This window comes from Musa acuminata, chromosome BXJ2-5 (assembly GCF_036884655.1).
Source record: "Musa acuminata AAA Group cultivar baxijiao chromosome BXJ2-5, Cavendish_Baxijiao_AAA, whole genome shotgun sequence".
NCBI lineage: Eukaryota > Viridiplantae > Streptophyta > Magnoliopsida > Zingiberales > Musaceae > Musa > Musa acuminata.
The window spans coordinates 38,524,641-38,544,480 of NC_088342.1; positions in this window are offsets into that span (position 1 = coordinate 38,524,641).

The window sequence follows — 19,840 nt, forward strand, 5'->3', positions numbered from 1 at the left end:
ATCCTGTTTCGAAGTTTGTCCGTGACATTCTCCCCCACTTATTCCTTCGACGTCCTCGTTGAAGCCTTTGTTGACACTGCAACTCCTCGCCTTTGAGTCTTCAATCCTCTGCTCCAGCTACAATGCGCCTCTTGGCTCCTTGCTGCTCTCCGCTGTTGTTTTTTGAGTAGTCGAACCTTTGATCCGCTATGCTGCTTCAACTCACCAATGACTCTGACTCTGGTGTGGGGTTGGCTGAGTTGTGTTGATCCTTGTTGATTCCTGCGGATCCACCAGATGAAGGAAAAGACCATCCTTACTACGCCAGTCTCTCAAATTCCTCATGCTGCTTGAATTGGGTGGATGCTTGTTGGAGCTTTAACGAGCATCGTCTCGCAAACTTCTGAAGTTTTGGGTTCTTCCTCCACAAAATTTGCTCATTGACTCTTCTTTCACTTAGTTGTCACATCCAAGTAGGTTTGCATCACTTCCGCTTTCGATTGGCATTTCGTTGGGAAATGAAGCGGACAATTACTCTCAGTAGCACTGATCACCGTTGGTGAGGATTTGATAACTATTGTCTTCCATTATCTTCGAAGGGTCTTTGAACTTGTGCAGAGCTCCTCTGCTGGATAGCTAAGAGAATTGGGATACTCGGTTTCGCCCATTCTCTTAAGGGTTGAGAAGGCAAAAGTTACTTGACTTTGCCCGCCTCCTCGAGGTTGTACTCCATGCATCGAGCTGGTTACTGGCCTTCGCCTGCTCTTTGCTCACACTTCTGAAGCACTTGAAGTGTTTGCACTCCTTGCGTTGAGTTAGTTACTGTGATTCACCTTCTCAATGCCATCGAACTTCTGGAATGCAGGAAGTTTTCACCCGAACTTGGAGTAATTCTCTCATAGGTTTGGTCGCCTCTGGGATTGTACCGTCTTCTCCATCAACCCTGCTTCCTACTCCACTGAGTAGCAAAGGTACAACACCGCATATTGCCTGCTTCGTTCCTTGGTTATGCACTCTTGCATGACTCGAAGTCCTTCACTTTCGGCTATCTTGATGAGAAGCTCATTGACACCGGTCTTACGAAGTTCCTCGGCCTTTGCCCTTCAGCCTTGTCTCGGTACTTGGAGATTACCTCTGCATGCTCCACCTCCTCGGCCCCTTTCACGACCAAGCGCTCTCCCTCCATGAGAGCAAGGGATCAATGACTTTCACGGAAGTCCCGCCTCTGCGGTACCATGGCGCTGCCATGCCCATGGCCCTACTATCCGTCGCCTCGCATCTACATCCCTTTTCTTCACGATCAGTAGATATGTCTCTGTGGCACTCCTCTGAGTCCACCTCCATTCTAACTGATACTTGATTTTGGGTAGCTAAGTCCCTCTAGACTCGTCGTCGTTTCCTCGTCCCTTTCGACCCTCTGCTTCAACACCTCTATGTTCTCCAAGCAGCTCCCTTTTGGTCGATGGAAAGACAGATTGCAACTCCTATGCATGGCCTCTGCCATCACATTGTAGAGTTTGCACCGATTCTGTTCTCCTTAGCTTCCTTGGTAGCAACGTTTGCTTACTCGACCTTGTCCTCTGACTTACCGGGCTCCCTTAAGCGAATATGAGCTCTGGAGCAGTCCAACTCTCTAGTTGCTTCGATTATACCTCTATATGATCAAGTCCCTCCCATGGGACTCACTGGTACTTGCATTCGAACTTTTCCCTTGGTGGAACACAACCCCCATATGCTGATGACCAAAGCTTTCATCCGATGTAAAATTCGATGCACGCACGGAAGACCCACCTCTACGGTACCATGGCCTTCACTCCTTGAATCCATAGCCCTTCTTGTCGTCGTGTTGTTCACCAAAGTGGAGCTTCTAGTAGCTCCCGATCATACCTCCGTATGAGCTAGTCCCTCACGGGACTCATTCATGTGTATCGCATTGTCACGAACTGTTCCACCACGATCCACTGCACCACGTCGCCTCCTGGTGACATCTCTATTGCATTCTGATCCTTGTGGGATGAACTCAAATTGTGATTCCTCCATATGTGGCCTTTGCCAATACATCGCGGGGTCTCTTCCACCTTCGATTTTGTTCGCTCCTTTGGCAATCGACCTTCATCCACCCACTCTTGGGTCACACCTAGATGAAGCACCGCTCTAGGACAGTCCGTCACATAGTAGCTCCCGAAGTCTCCCGAATTTGCTGCAATTAGTGCACCATTGTCTGGATCCTGGGCCTCTACCCCTACCAGCACAATTTCCGTTGTGCACCGCTTTCTTCATGGCAACTTGAATGACAACATTGTGGCATATTCTTCAAGAGTACCTGCCTCCGCGTCCTCTTGCCCCGTGCTAAGGCCTTATGAACCTAACTTTGCCTCTGCAAGTTGAGTCGCCTTAGTTCCTCCATCAAATGTTTCTCCGAGATAAGGTGCATATGCCCAGAAGCTCCCTTCGTCTTTGGCACCATGCAAGATGAGTCCGCTCCGTCAGAATGAATGACCCATGGAACAACATGATCCTGCTCTTGCCTCTACAAGAGTTCATGTCCTTGACTTATGTCCAAGGAAAGCACTATGCCTCCACTCCATGTTCCATCTTCTATGCTGGCTCCCTTCATGCAGCTTGGGTATTTTGCCTAGTTACACCCAAGTTACTTCGCTCCTCGTTTTTGCATTGAGTTGATGGTGGCCCTCGCTTCCACCATTCCACGGGTCAGCCCTCCCTTGAGTCCGATCTCCATATCGACTCCAAGTGTGCCTTCATTTGTGTTGCTTTATATCGCTCCCCCACTTGATCTCGCAATGCATCCACCAATGCATTCTCTCGAGCGAGATCATGCGATGACTCCTCGCCGCTTACTCGGTCCATTGCGCTTCGTGGAGTTGTTGTTTGTTGAGGTACTCCTCCTCAACATGTGAGGTCCATCCCACATGATTCTCCCTCTGGAGGGCCGGGACTTATCCCTCCTGGATAACTGTCCCGTTGGAGCAACATCTCTCTTCGTTTCGGAGACCACCATCCCCTTGGACTACTCCGATTTGCTGAACAAACTGTGTATTGATCTGCCTCCTGCAAACGCACTTGCTAGATTGCGACTCCACGTCAATACAGCCCTCGTTGCATCACTCAAGGCCTAGCAACATGCTGAAATCGTTGCACACTTCAGCCTCCTACGGACGTATCCTTCACATGCCGAAGAGAAAGTTTCAATGCTCCATGGCGTCAAGTTTCGGTCACCTTGGGATGGCCGCGAACATTCCATCGTCCGCATACAAGCCCATGTATGAGTACCGAATTCTTTGAGTTAGCAATTCCCCTCACCTTTGTGAGCTTTGCACAACTCTTACGGTCACTGAATAACTCATTCCACCTTGCATGGTCTCATCCTTTACCAAGCGCCTCGCTTGCCTTGAGTACCATCAAGTATAGTTGTCAACGTTGAGTCGTAGCTCAAACTCAACCATCCCAACCTTTGTGCGCTCCACATTCTTCCAAGCTTGCCTGTTCTCGTGGTGCCTCTTGCTCGAAGGGTTGGCCATTTCTCTGAATGCCAATCTCAGATGCCCGCTCCTCCGAGCGACTCCTTTTCCCTACATCTCTATGCCCGTTTTCCCCCAAACGGTCGGGCGTGTGCTAACTGCCCTCAACGCTGCCCCGCTAGGTCCCCCACGTTTGCATGCTAAGTGTTTCTATGAGTGCTTGTCCCGCTCTGATACAATCTGTCACGGACTTAGTTGGTTTTACCTAAGTCGTGCGGCACCCTTGCGTGTCCGTCCGCAAAGGTCAGCCTCTCCGAAGCCTCCCATGTCCCTTAGGACCCACAAAAGAGAGAACGGGTTAAAGAAAATGCCTCATTCGAGATCCACAAGTAAACATTTCCGAAAACACTTCATAGATAATGCAAATTACAAACAGACTTTACAAGCTCTGAACAGTTGCACAACAAAGAGTAAAATGGTCCACTATAGACCGAAAATCTCTCACACGTGTCTAGATGACACAACTTTTATTTACAAGCCTAAAGCGGCCACCAACCCAACTAAAATGAGACTATTAAGCCTTCGGCCGTCCCTCTACATGTTGTACAAAGCATGAACATACCAAAAGACACGGATATACATAAGCATTACATCAAATATCCTGTTTCGAAGTTTGTCCGTGACATATTACCGATAAGCTCGATATGAAGTCCAAGGAAATACTCTCCTACGACCTTTTTGGTACGGGCAATGGCTCCAAAAGTCTCATTGGCTTCCGCTGCTCCACCTTATCTTGTTGGCAAGTAAGGCACGTTCGAACATATTCCTTCATATCAGTCCCCACCTTCGATGAATGTCTGAATGTCCTGCTCTAAGGGAATCGTGATAATCTCTCAAGAGTTCGCGCTTCAAATTGTCCACTTAAGGAACATAAACCCTATTTCCTTTTGTGTATACGAGTCCCTCCTGGACCCAAAATCATTGTGTCTTGTTTTCTTTGATTAGTTGCATCAGGGTTACCGCTTGGGGATCACTGTACAGTCCATCCCTGATCTTGGAAAGAAAGTTTGAGTGTAGTTGACTTGCTTGGACTCTGCTCTCCAACTATATGGCATTCACTCGCTCCACCTTCCGGCTCAACAAATCAGCTACGACATTTGCTCTTCCGGGCTTGTACTTCATTGCCATATCAAATTCGACTAGGAAGTCCTGCCATCGTGCTTGCTTTAGAGAGAGTTTCTTTTGAGTTTGGAAGTAACTCAAAGCGATGTTGTTCGTCCTCAATACAAATCGCGATCCGAGAAGGTAGTGTTGCCAAACTCGTAGACAGTGGACCACCACTGTCATCTCCTTCTCGTGCACCGGATACCATCGCTCGGTCTCGTCGAGCTTACGGCTCTTGTAGGCCACCGGGTGACCCTCCTGCATGAGTACTCTCCAATAGCGAAGTCTGAAGCATCTATATGGACTTCGAAGGGCTCCCCATAGTCCGACAATTTGAGCATCGGTTCTTCCAACACAGCAGCAGCCTTTAGATCTTGGAATGCCGCTTCACATTTGTCGAGCCATCTCCAAGGTTGCTCCTTTAGCAACTCCGTTAGTGGAGCTGTGCGCTTTGAATACCCAACTATGAAGCGTCGATAGTAGTTGACAAAGCCAAGGAAGAATCTCAACTCCGGCACCTTCTTTGGAGTTCGTCATTCCGCAATAGCTTGTACATTTGATTTGTCCATTCGAATGGAACCATCACCGATTCGATACCTCAAGAATAAGATCTTTGTCTAAACAAAGACACTTCTCCCTTTTCACGAACAAAGTATTCTCTCTAAGAACACTGAAAATTGTTCGAAGGTGCTCGACATGCTCCTCGAGCGTTTGGTTGTAAACGACGATATCGTCCAAGTAGACAATCACAAACTTATCCAAATACTCCTTGAATAGTTTGTTCATAAGAGTGCAAAATGTGGTCGGGTCGTTGGTTAAGCTGAAAGGCATCACTATGAACTCAAACGCTCCATACCTGGTCACGCAGGTAGTCTTCGCTTTGTCGCCTTCAGCAATGCCCACCTACCAATACCCTGACCGGAGGTCGAGTTTGGAGAAATATTTTGCTTTGCCCAATTGGTCGAACAAGTCCGCGATGAGCGGGATGGGATACTTGTTCTTCACTGTCACCTTATTGATGGCTCGATAGTCGACGCATAGTCGGAGGCTCTCATTTTGTTTCTTTTGGAAGAGAACTGGAGCTTCGAATGGTGCTTTGGAATTACGGATGAGACCATCGCTTAGCAGTTCGTCTAATTGCTTTCTGAGCTCTGCCAACTCTGAGGGGACATGTGATATAGTGGTCTCGTTGGAGCCTTCACTCTTGTCTCTAACTCAATATGATGATCCACACCTCTGCGTGGTGGTAGAGTTTTCAACAACTCAGGTGACATAACGTCTGTGAACTCTTTCAGAATGTTCGTCACCATAGCAGGTTCATAAATGACCTCCTCATCGAGTGGCTCTAGCTTCACAGCGGTCACGAAGGTTAATTCTCTTTTTTGTACCCCTTTCTTTAATTGTAATGTCGATATGGGGGTCCTTGGTTCCACTTCGAGAGACGGGAATCACATAGGGGTCATCGCCTCCCATCAAACATAGGGAGTTCAGGAACGATATTGGCATCAACTTTGCCACGTGCATGAACTTTATTCCAAGAATCACTTGGAAGTCGTCCAGTGGCACTGCCATCATGTTTGTGCTCCCGCTCCATGTTCCGATCTTGATGGGGGATTCCCTTTGCCAACCCGGAGATCCGCTTGGCCTCCGAGTTCATCGCCTTCATCCAACTTGGGTTCTTCTCCAAGAGCAACCCAAGTCTCTTTGCTTTTCGATCGGCAATAAAGTTGTGGATAACGCTCGTGTCCACCATTGCACGGGTTGTTTGGCTATTGAGCTTGATGTCCACGTACATTAGCTCATTGCTCCCTGCTTTATGTGGCTTTGTCTTCATGTTCTTCCCCACTTGACCTCGCAAGCATTTAACAAATGTATTGCTCCCATTCAGGGTCCTTGTGACTCCTTATTGTCGCTATTGGATTTCAAACTACACGAACTAAGAGTGACGGTTTTGCCCTTGTCCGATTTGGGGGGGTGGATTGAAGTTGTTAAGGCGTTGAGTGCTTGTTTTTGTGGTTTCTCCCTCATCATGTGCGGTCCTCTTCACAAGAAGCATCCGCTAGGTTTTGGGGCCTTGTTTTTTTAGCTTGGCACTTTGTGGGAACTCTACTTCCTTTGCTCGCCCTCGGGTTCCTTCCCTCGAGAATATTTTGGAGGGCGATTTCCTGAAGATTGTTTCCTTTTCCCTGGGTCCTCCGAGGAAACAAAGTCGGTGAGCCTTTCTGCGGACGTAATTGCCCTGATCACATCGGTGACATTCCTTCAATGTAGTTCCTATTGAGCCCATGGCTTCAGGCCATCAAGGAAGCTGAATAGCTTATCCTTCTCGGACATATCTTGTATGTCCAGCATTAGTGCAGAAAATTGCTTCACGTAGTCTCGAATGGAATTACTTTAGCGAAGTTGTCTCAGCTTCCTCGCAACGAACTCTCGCTTCAAGTCTTCTCATGTGTTCGCTCGGCATCGACCTTGTTGGATCTCCTCCCAATGGGTTCGCCACAAAAGTTTTGCATCCCCATTCAGATACATGGTTGCTATTGAAATTTTAATATCTTCAAAATCGGGCCTTGTAGCTCGAAAGTACTGTTCCATGTCAAATAAGAAATTCTCGAGCTCCTTTGCGTCCCTAGTACCTCCATAGCAATAAGGCTCAGGTGCCCTTAAGTTTTGTGGTGGCACAACGCGGGTGTTGCTCCCTCCCGCATTTAGTGCCCTTATGAGCACTATGACTCTGGAAGTGAGTTCCGCCACGACTTTGTGCAAATGTTGCACGGAGTCTTTGGTATCGTCTGTTAGTCGATCGATTAGGGCCTCAACCTTGTCGATTCAGGATTCAACTTCTTCCGAGCTCTCTACCCCAAGAAGCTTTCGTTGGCCTTAGTAGAGTTTCTCTAAGCTCGCTTCAAGAACATCCAGGCGAGTTTCCACCACTGTGAATCTCTCCTTATGGCTCCTTTTCCCGGTTGGCGCTCTAGATTACGCCTCCTCCACACGCGGAGAATAGTCAACTTCTCGCTCATCATGTTCGTTGCCACGCTCCTCAATGCGGCTATAACAGCATGAGAGCGAGTTTGCACTTGTAGCCCACCTTCAGATGCTTGAGGCAATGGTCCGACTTGCCTCGTCTTGCTCGATTCGTCACGATGCTTTGCCATGTGACGAGATTGCGAAGTTTCTTCGATGCTTGCTCGAATTGCTTGCCTGCTCTAATACCACAATGTCATAGACTTAGTTGGAATTGCCTAAGTCATAACACCCTTGCGGCAAAGTCGCAGACTTAGCTGGAGTTGCCTAAGTTGTTAAGCACCCTTGCACCAACTCCTCGAACTTAGCTGGGATTACCTAAGTCATGAGGTGTCCTTGCGACATATGGTCAGCCTAGTTGCAATTTCGTACAGGTCCTGAAGGACCTACGAAACAGAAAGTTGATTAGTTTGAAAATAAGCGACGGACAAGTCCCAACATCTCGTGAAGAGGGAAGCTTTATAAGCAATTCAGTGAGCACCTTGAGTGCAAGAGAGAAAAGAGAGGAAGGAGAAAACAATGACTTTAGAAGGTAGAACGAACAGTTGCAAGTAAGCAAACAACTACTCACTAGGTGTCGAGCGTGAAGGCAAGTTCTCGTCAAGTTAACATGCGAACTTGTGAAGATTATTCAACACCCGATGCTATCCCGAAGCCCCATCCCACCTGGTGCCACCCGGGGGGTTCCAGGGTGTTGAGATGGCTGACGTTTTGCGTGAGCTTGTGGTCTGTAGAAAACAGGTCATGGCATGCGAAAACAGATCCATTTTTGGGTAGTTTGGCTAGGCTCAGTGAGCGATCGTACTGCAGTGCTACGAACTATCGTTGCTTACATTTTTCAAGCAAAAACACACAAAACCAAGGCAAAGCATGCTACCATGTATCTATACAAGCATGCAAAAGCGACGAACGGTTCATTAAACGAAGTTGCTACGGGTGCGCGACAACCAAACTGCTGTGGCTATTGTTGATGTTGGTGGAGAATAAGGAAACAACAGGATGAGGTAGCCGAGCGTTCGAGTTGCCCTGTTTTGGTCGTTGCATGGAGGAAAGGTTGCTGCCGAGGTTAAGAGGCAGTGGTGGTGGCGCTATTGGGAGCAACGTCATCAAGGGCTAGGAGCAACAAGAGGGTGGTCTATTGGCTGGGAAACAATGGCGATCGACGTGGGGGTGGTCAACGGTGGTGGCCCTTTCTCACGCTAGCGGGATGGGGCGTTGTTGTTGGCTGCTGTTTTGAGGAAAAGGCTGATGATGGCTACGGCGAAGTGATGTGAGCAATTGCAGTGGGAATGTCAAGGATCGCTGCTCTGCTCTGATACCAGATGATTAGACCCCTAGGGTTTTATCATAGAAGAAGAGGAAAAAAATGAAATGATCACTTCGAGGGGATCGACCTCCTAGGGTTTGCCAAAGACTGGAATACTATTTCACAACTGATGAAAAGAAACAGATACATCCATATTTATAGGGTTCCACCCTTGAATTCATCAGGACTTGGATTCTTAATAAAATAAATAAATCTCAAATAAGTCCCTATTCGACTTTTACTAGACTAGAAAAACTTAGAAAATAAAAGGGATCCTAACATATTTTTCTGGAAACTTCAATTTCTTTGAATATAATTAAATACTAGCATTAAAACTTGGTATTATAAACTTTGGTTATTACTGAACATTCATGATTATGTGATTTTGATATATTCTGTTGCCAAGAACGATTATTTATTTGTGTGTGTTTAATAAAGTCATCCTTTGGTTGCTTGGAGTTAACCATCATTGTTCTTCTAATAGAATTCCTGAAGTGCATCTGGTCACTCATGCAAACTATATAAACGATGTGGATACCTATATTCTGGAGGACACAGAATGGTTAGAAATGTGCTTTAATTAGCTAAAGAAATGCTTATGCTAGACTTTTAGTTAGAGAGAATTCATCATGAATATGCCTTGTCCAAGTCTTATTTAGGAATTCTTGAGTAACTGAGGGCTTCATGGAGCCAAACCTCAAAAGTATCCTTTTAACTTGTTTGTTCATTCTAAGTGCTATCGTACATTAAGACGCTATGATGAGTGGCTTAAGCCAAGTTGGTGCTGATGTTAGAGTTTTTCATAAATTAGATGCTCTTCCATAAGGGAATTTATTTTAAATATTGAGTTTTTTTTACCATGGTATAACAGTAAGATTATCTGAGGGCAAGGTTCGAAAAAATATTTAAAGATAAGATTGTGTAGGTTGATTCTCTCCAAATCTTTTATTGGTGGGAGCATTAGTGTACGTCTTTTTTTAGTGTTTCTTTATCATACATTAGAGTTTGATATCACAGTTTCAGATGTCTTATTACAATTATTTCTGACCATGGACCATGTCTTTGCCTCAGGTTCATCCGGTAGCATAAGGGGATACTGAATTCTATTTTTTTTTTTCTCTTTCAGGTCAAAAAAAGAACTAAATAAATAGACTTGCTTTTTGTAAGATAATTTTACTCGTGAACTTACTCTCTTTTACTGAATTAGCACGCTTGTTTGTCAAAATACTTCTACAGACACCTACCTCTTAACAGGCTCCTGGATGTAAGGTCTGATGGTTGCTGAGAAGGCAGTGTTACTTTTCTGGCCATACTCGAAGTATTAACGAAGGTCTAATGGTTCTTAATACCACCACTTTTAAAGGTACTCGAAGTATTGATATCTGCTTTTAATTTTTCTTTTGAATGGCAGTTGCATTCAATCTTCTGCTATTGATATCTGTTAATGACATGTTTGATGCGATGTCTTGTCATGATAGCGAACGTCTAAAACTTATTTAGCTTTTACGTTCTAGTCTTAGAATAATATAAGCATTACTCCAAGGAAATATAGACTGCCGTTATCTTAAGGCTGTTTATAAATTCCTTCCAGCGGTCTTGCTCGTTGGGGATATGAAGTCGAGGAAGTCGTGAAAGCTGCCCTCCGTGTATCTTTTGTGGTGCTGCCCATCGATCAGCTCTTTTGCAGCTGTGACCTTTCGCATTCATGAAAAGGCCAATGGATGCTGGCTATGGATATACTCGTCTGGGAATTGACAACTGCCCGATGCAGGGTATCTGGTACACGAGCCATCTCTCTCAAGGATTCTCCTTGTCAAAGATGTGTAGGCTTTTGCAGCTCTGGTGCAAGATGGTGATGCATCCATAGTCGGAATGCGGAGCAAGTCCAAGCAGGACATCTGGTTGGGAGCCCTCGGAGTAGCCGTCCACGGCCGGTCACCTGCATGCCTTCCTCGAGTTTGTCCTTCATACCGCTGGACCCAAACCCAGACTCTCCAGTATGGCATCCATCAATAGCAGGGCTATTTTCCTGACTTGTGTTGCATACTTCCCCATTCTTTCCCAGCTCTTAACACCAAAAGTTTTTTCAGTCCTCTGAGCTATTTATAGCACCACTTCATTTTAAGACCCTGTAAACGGCATGCTCTTACCCTATACCCTCGTGGTGCTGCAGGCCAGAAAGGGATCCGGTCACCGAGTGGGTAGTAATTGCAGCGAAGGGGTAGAGGTAGAGGCCCACGATCCAGTCACTAACTGTGCTGGTAGGGGTAGAGGCCCAGGATCCAGACAATTGTCCACTAATTACAGCGAAGTCGGGGGACTTCGGGAGCTACTAAGCGACGAACTGTCCCAAAGCGGTGCTTCATCTAGGTGTGACCCAAGAGTGGGTGGATGAAGGTCGATTGCCAAAGGAGCGAACAAAATCGAAGGTGGAAGAGACCCTGCGATGTATTGGCAGAGGCCACATATGGAGGGATCACAATTCGAGTTCATCCCACAAGGATTAGAATGCAATAGAGATGTCACCAGGAGGCGACATGGTACAGTGGATCGTGGTGGAACAGTTCGTGAAGCTATTGAACATAGCATAATTCTCCTACAACTTGCAACGAAGCTCTGCATCCAACAAGAGTGGACAACAATCATTGACTCCTCACACCTTGGCTATCGGGTATACTAGGAGTAGTCCGTCAGCATGTCACTTTGCAAAAGAATGGCACTGAAATGCAGATATTGTGTGGGCTTACTTGGAGAAGGCGGCCAAAAAGATGAAGAAGTGGGCAAACTTGGGCAGACGATCATAGGAGTTCAAAGTCGACGATTTGGTGTTAGTGAAGCTCGAACCAATACACAAAGGATTGGTGCGCAAGTATAAATGGCCCTTCCCAATTATCAGTAGAGTGGGCAACGTCTCCTACAAGTTGCAGCTACCGACGTGGCTCAAAATTCACAATGTTTTTCATGCCAGCAACGTGAAAGCCTACCACTCAGATCCGCAAGATGCTTCCCGAAGTGTTTCAACTCGATTATCCCCCACCAGAGTCTCCGACGAGAAGCGAGTTGAAACCATTGTAGCGGATCGTAAGATAAGCTATCTAATGGAGCTGAGCAGACTGAGTACTTAATGAAGTGACGAAAGCTTCCTCAAACTGAAGCCAGTTGGGAACTCGAAGACGCCCTACAACATGAAAAAACAGTCATAAAAAACTACCAACAAGCGTCGACGAGGGTGTCGACAGTTTAAGTAGGGGAGAATGTCACGAATAGTCATCGCGCACTCGCAACAACTTCGTTCAACGAACCATTCATCGCTTTTGCATGCTTGTACAAATACATGGTAGCATGTTTCCATTTGGTTTTGTGTATTTTTGTTTGAAAAATGTAAGCAACGATAGTTCGTAGTGCTGCAGTGCGACCACTCGCTGCGCTAGGCCAAACTGGCCCAAAATGGCTTCGTTTTCGCGTACCATAGCCTATTTTTTGCAGACTGCAGGCTCACGCAAAACGTCAACCATCTCAGCACCTTGGAACCCCGGGTGGCACCGGGGGGATGAGGCTTCCAAGTAGTGTCGGGCGTTGAACAATCTTCACAAGTTCGCATGTTAATTTGATGGGAACTTGCTTTCGCGCCTGGCACTCGATGAACAATTATTTGCAAACTTACAATTGTTCGTTCTACTTTCTAAAATCTTTGTTTTCTCCTTCCTCTCTATTCTCTCTTGCACTCAAGGTGCTCACTGAATTGCTTGTAAAGCTTCCCTCTTCGCGAGACGTCGGGACTTATTCGTCGCTCGTTTTCAAACTAATCAACTTTTTGTTTCGTAGGTCATTCAGGATCTGTACGAGTTTGCAACTAGGCTGACCCTTTGCGGATGCATATGTCACAAGGGCGCCTCATGACTTAGGCAATCCCAACTAAGTCCGAAGAGTTGGCGCAAGGGTGCTTCACGACTTAGGCAACTCCAGCTAAGTCCGTGACTTTGCCGCAAGGGTGCCTCACAACTTAGGCAATTTCAGCTAAGTATATAACAACAGCCTCAGCCCTCAATCGTTCGCGATCCTTCGGTGCCGCCAACGTCCCACCCCACGCAGCTACAGAAACATGGCAAACCCCCATCGCCTCATCACACCTTTTGTCACAACCGCTGATCACTGTAATTTCCCTCATTCGCCATCGGCATCGACAATAACCGCTACAGCCTCAGCCCTTAATCACTCAGCATTTCCTCATCACAATGACAGAAGCATGGCAACTCCCCACGCTGATTGTCGCTGCCTCCTACTCATGCCACCGTCCCAACTCCCAACCACGATCGTCGACATATCCATAGCAACTCCTCACGCCACCGTCCCTACTCCCAACTGCACTACCATCCTTGCTCCCAACCCTCAGCGACGCGGTACACCGCTACAGGTTCGCCATACCGTACCGTACCGATGTTTCAACCCGGGCTTGGTACGATACGGTGTACCGAGCGGTACACCTGATTTCACCGATTTAACCCTCCGAAAATACCTGAAAATTAAAAAAAAAGTTAGGATAGGGTTTTCAAGTTATGAATAAATATAGTAATAGTATAAGTTTAGCAAAATCAATATAAATTAGGTAAGAATAGTATCACATATCTTTTTCGGGCTTTGAGGTAGATTTGTTTGAGGTTCGTATTTCAACCCGTTATAGTGTTATGATTAAAATATCTACAAAAAAATCAATTGAATTGTTAGACTATTTTGTTACAATATAAACTCTAAAATTCAAATGAATTAAATAATCACATATCTAGATATACCTGATTGTTGATTCTACTACCAAAACGAACGACGGGCCTCCACGGGTGGTGGATCGGGGTCCTCGATCCGATACATATCAATATAATACGTTTGTAAGACCCAATCATGAAATTGATCCCATGACATAGTGTATTGATACACCGTATGCCATTGATGCATTATTGTGATGCTGATCGTAGATTGATTGTCATGAATCATCTGTTGAGGCACTATTGTCCGTGTTGCTGTCATGTCTCTGGACCGAGCGAGAAAGAGAATGTGATTATAAAGGTGTCTTGTCGCTCGACTCGATTCTTTCCAACGATGCAACTGATGCTACTGTCTTCCCCTTTGCCTTTGCACGTTGGGCGGACGAGTGTGATCGTTGGGTGTCGGAAGTTTCTCAAGCAGTTTGACTCCTACCATGTTGTAATCGAGGGGGATTTTCCACTTGTTGGGGTTGTGCTTCTTCTTTTATTACCTCGGTGATAAAACGTGAAGGACGCTGAGGATCTCCCGCCTCATCAAGTAGAGGATCCTCTTGGTTCTCTACTGCTTCAACCCAATCTAACATTGGTTCTGAATCTTCGTTGTAGAATTGGAGGTCAATGGGATCAATATCTTATTCCTCTGGCTCCTTATCCAACTCAGCACATAGTAATTTTAGCCGCATGTTATAATGGATATATACTAGTTTCTCTAACCGTCTGTAGGAGAGTCTGTTGCGGACCTTCGTATAAATCAATACAAACGTTAACCAATTACGTTCGCAACCACTAGATGTTGTTGTCTGTGAAAGTACACGAACAACAACCTTCCTTAAATGTGGTGCATCGCCTCCAAATTATAGCCACCACTCAACTGCAAAAAGATATAAATAATATTTTATTAACATAACAAATAATTAACATTAAATATAATTGATAATCAATATACATAACTTTTCCTCACTAGGATCCATAGTGTAACTACACAATACAGCTACAATGTCGGAGAATGAACCAACTGTTTCTCGAAATAATTGACCCTCCATAAAAGCATCAGTTGCCTCGGTAGTGTTTGGCAAGAGCCAATATATAATATTTCGTAGTGTCGTTAGGAAATTATTTTGCGTTCCGAGAGCATATCGATATTGAATTGCCGGGTTTAAATAATACGTTGCAAAACATAATTTTGTTAGTATGATTTTTTATTATCTAAATAATAATAAATTAAATTATTTTGAATATGAATTTACCTGCATTATGGATATCATGATCCATATGAACTTCGGTCCGACGATCAATGATTCGTATGTATTGGTCGGCTTTAAAATCATCTTTGAATGCTTTCCTGACATCCTCTCTTGCTGAAATCAGCATATATTTAAGATACGATATCTGTGGATGCTTGTCCATATCGACCTTACGAAGGACAATATAAAATAGTTCCACACCTTTTATGATTTCTGCTATAGTCTCCCAAAATCTAGAGGAAAGAATAGCCTTTTCTATCTTCTTTCCATCGCTCAATTTCGAATATATGGATTCAGACCACTCTTGTGAGCTAGCCATTGCCTTCAAGCCATGCCTTTTTTGTTGTAATGACTTTAATGCAATAAAATTGGTAGAAAACCGAGTAATTCCAAGTCGAAGTATTTCACAGTTTACATACTTTTGCATTAATGCATGGACCCAATGATGATTATATATAAACTTTGTAATTGATTGTGCTCGAGCTACACATTTCTTGACCGTATCCAACTCTCCAATATCCTTTAGCATTAGATCTATGCAATGAGCTGCACATGGAGTCCAAAACAAAGTTTTTCTTTTTACTATCAATTGCAAACCGACCTTTTTGAAATTCGCTCCATTGTCGGTTATTATTTGGACAACATACTGTGGTCCAATCTCCTCTACCATAGTGTCCATCAAGCTCTCAATGTAGTTTGCATCTTGGATCTTTTCAGAAGCATTAACGGACTTATGAAACACCACTCTTCTATTGCAATAAACAAGAAAGTTGATGATACTCATTCTTGTTGGTCCTGTCCAACTGTCATACATCAATGTCACCCCATATTCGTCCCATTGCCTCTTGAAGGATTTGATCCAATCCTTTAGTTCTGCCACCTCCTCATCTAAGTACACGCCGTAAATCTCTTTCGGTGTTGGAGGTTGGATCCCCGTGCCAGACTTTTGAATAGAAGAGACCATGCTCTGAAAGTTGAACCATTTTGAGATTGCCTTCCTAATATCCCTTTTTTTTTCTTTTGTGTATGCATCATCAATCCGTGTTTGTTTCGCTGTTTGTGGGGGATAGGCTTGCGGATCAATATCAACAATATCTGGTGCGGACCTCCTGCCAAGACCTCTCATAAAACCACAGAGTCCACCATACCTTATGCTACTAGTTCGACCTAACTGAGGAGCAGTTGGTTGCCTCATGCTGGTTGACCTCTGGATTCCACTGCCACTGCCATGCTCCAATTATGAGTCAGGTCGTCGATGCCTCATTGCTTCATCGACCGTATACTGATGCTCCAATGATGCACGAATCCCAACTGTGAGATCTGGGTCGACTTCATCGCCTCAATCCTCATACTCATACTGATCATAAACTGGTTCCTGTGTAGCTCTATGATATTCTTCCTCAACTCTTGCCTTCTTTTTTAATGTATCTTCCTTTGCTTGTTTAAGCTTGCTTTGAAATAATTTATAGATCTCCGTTGGAACATTTTTGCATTTTGCAACATCAGGATACCCACCAGCCAAATGCGATTTCACTCGTGTTATTCTTCCACCCTTGCCAATGTATTCACAATAAATACATTGCCAATGATGATGGTTTCCATCTAGCTTTCTGGCATGAACCCATGCATCATCATGTGGCTGTTCCTTTGGTGCCATGATCCTACCAAATTTAAATCAAATAAACTATAAAGTATAAACATATTAAATTAACCAAATATCGATCATAAATCACTAATCGCAACATTAAGTAATTTTATTAAAACATAACTAATCATATTTTATCATCATAAATATGTTACATACATAAAAGAAGTATTAAAATCATTAGATACATTAATTATGCGATTAACATAGTTAATTTTTCACTAATTACTTCTCTTTCAACACTATAAACATGACAAACACCCTAATAGGTATTAAAGATATTGGATTGACATAAAATCGAACAAATTTCGATTAAATCATCATTAAAATAACTAATCGCGGTATTAAATAACTTTAATAAAACATAATTAAACTTATTTTACCATCATATATATGTTGAACACATAAAAGAAACATTAAATATGTAATTTTAATCCAATATGATTCAAATTATGATAAAATCATCATTTATCTACACTAATTATACGATTAATATAACTAATTTTTCACTAATTACTTCTTTTTCACCACTATAAACATGACAAATACCCTAATAGGTATTAAAGGCATTGAATTGATATAAAATCGAATAAATTTCGATTAAATCATCATTAAAATGACTATTCTCAGCATTAAATAACTTTAATAAAACTTATTTTACTATCATAAATATTATTCAATATTTACTATGTATGAAACACACTAATCATAATCTTAAATATCTTAATTACTATCTAATTAAAGAAAACGAATATATACCTCTTGATCAGAAAGTTCTTCCTCTTAATCTTCCTAAATTAGCCTCGATTGAATTCACAAATCATTGTTTTATAGAGTTAAAGAGAGAAAAAAAAAGTTTGAGAGAGAGTTTAAGAGAGAATAATGAAATAGGGGAGAGAAGAATGGTTTAAATAGGAGGAGAAAGGGCTCCAACAGTCAAATTGACCGTTGGAGAACTGTAGCACTGCTACAGTATGGTAACGATCGAAATCGACTGTTACCGAGTGGTACCGGGCGATATCGAGTGGTGCCGGGCGATAACGGTCGAAATTTTGACCGTTACCGCCCGATATTACCCCGTATCGTCCGATACGGGGTTTTTTTAAGCGTACCGCCTGGTAGCGGGCGGTCCGTGTACCGGTAGTCTGTCGGACCGGTACGTACCGCCCGTACCGGGTGGTACGATTCGATATGACAGACCTTGCTACCCACACATGAAGGTGGAATTCCCAAGATGGGAAGATGGAGATCCAACCAGTTGGATCTCTATAGCAGAAAAATTCTTTCGTTTTCACAGAACTCCAAAAGAATCCAAAGTAGAAATAGCTTCAATCCTACAAGATGAAGATGCAATCCAATGGTATGATTAATACGAAACCTATCACGGGGTCCTCTCGTGGGAGCAATTCAAGAGAGGACTTCTTGTTCGCTTTAGACCATCTGAATACAAGAATGTTGATGGGCAGTTCATCCAAATTCGTCAGACTTCTACGGTGCAAGAATATTAGAGCAAATTTGAACGATTATCAAATCAAGCCAAAGACTGGTCCGAACGATAACTGGTGGGAACATTTATCAAATAACTTAATCCAGATATCCGGTGTGAAGTCAAAGCTCGCCAACCCTGTACTATGATAGCTATGATCTTATTTGCACGTTTGCATGAGGAAAAAATAAGTAGGGAGAATCGTCGAAACAAAAGTGATAATAAATAGATAACAACAAACCACCCGCCCTATCTACTCTCAACCGAAACCCTAATACCCGAAGACTAACACGAGAAAAACTCAAGAAAAGATCAGCGAAGGGTTTGTGCTACATTGTGATGAAAAGTGGAGTAAGAAGCACCAATGTAAACAAGGGCAACTTTTGATGATTGAACCAATTGGGGAGGAACCGAAAGTTGACAATGTGAACTTCGATCATGAAGGTATGGATTCTAATGAAGATGTTGGACCTATCACATATACAATGCATGCATTAGCCAACTACTCTAACCCGCAAATTATGAAAGTTAGAGAACTTTGAAACATCAACCTGTTACGATTTTGATTGATACTGATAGCACTAACAATTTTATGAATAGTAAGGTTGCTGACCGATTAGCCTAACACATTGAAGGTTGTAACAAATTCGAAGTAAAGGTCGCTGATGGATATATTTTAACTTATGATAGCAAGTGTTCGAAGATAAAACTAATTATACAGGGCCAAGAATTGCTTGTAGATTTATTTTTGCTACCCTTGGAAGACTTCGAAGTGATGCTTGGAATTGAATGACTATCAACACCGGGTGATGTTTCTTGGAATTTTTTTAAACTAATCATGAAGTTTTTTTATTAATGAAAAGCAGATGATCCTAAAGGGAAGAACTGGAAGTAAGATCACAACTAGCACTAGCCATCGGATGGATAGAGTTCTTCGGAAGACTGCAATGACTACTACACCGGAAAGCCGACCCATTGCTTATATTATCACGAAATGAAGACCCTACTTAATCAACAGGTTATTATGCATCATAGATATCCTGTGACTAAAATGCTAAAAGAGAAGCTCCTAGAGTTTGATGCTACTCAGCCTTGAGGACAAGGCTGATTTGAAAGGGGAGAAATTATTATGATCCCCTTTATTTTCTAAGTTTTTCTAATCCAGTAAAAGTCGAATAATGGCTTATTTAAGATTAATTTATTTTATTAAGAGTCCAAGTCCTGACGGACTTCATAATAAAACTCTATAAATATGGATGTATCTGTTTCTTTTCATAATCTATGAAATAGTATTCCAATCTTTGGCAAACCCTAAGAGGTCGATCGCTTCAAAGTGATCAACGAGGTCGATCCTCTCGAAGTGATCATCCATTTTTTTTCCTCTTCTTTTATAATAAAACCCTAGGGGTCCTATCAAAATGCTTGTGTGATTGTTTCTTTTGTTGTTTGTGTAGTTGTTATGTACTATTTTCCTTTGCAAATGATGAATTAAAACATCCAAATAAAAGAATAACTGTGATATAATATTTCAAAAAATCAATATTCCATAAGCCATGAAACACAAGTAAATTTCACCATCAGACATACAATGCCTATCCAAACAATGAAACTTCTCTGGACTTCTTAGTTGTTCAGTTTTCCTTGTAAAGTCAAAGGTCATAAATACCAAGCAAGTTACTGCACTATATGAGTATAAAATTTTTTAGTGATTTTACCAAGGAAAATAAGAAAGCAGTTTGATTCCTGCCATTAG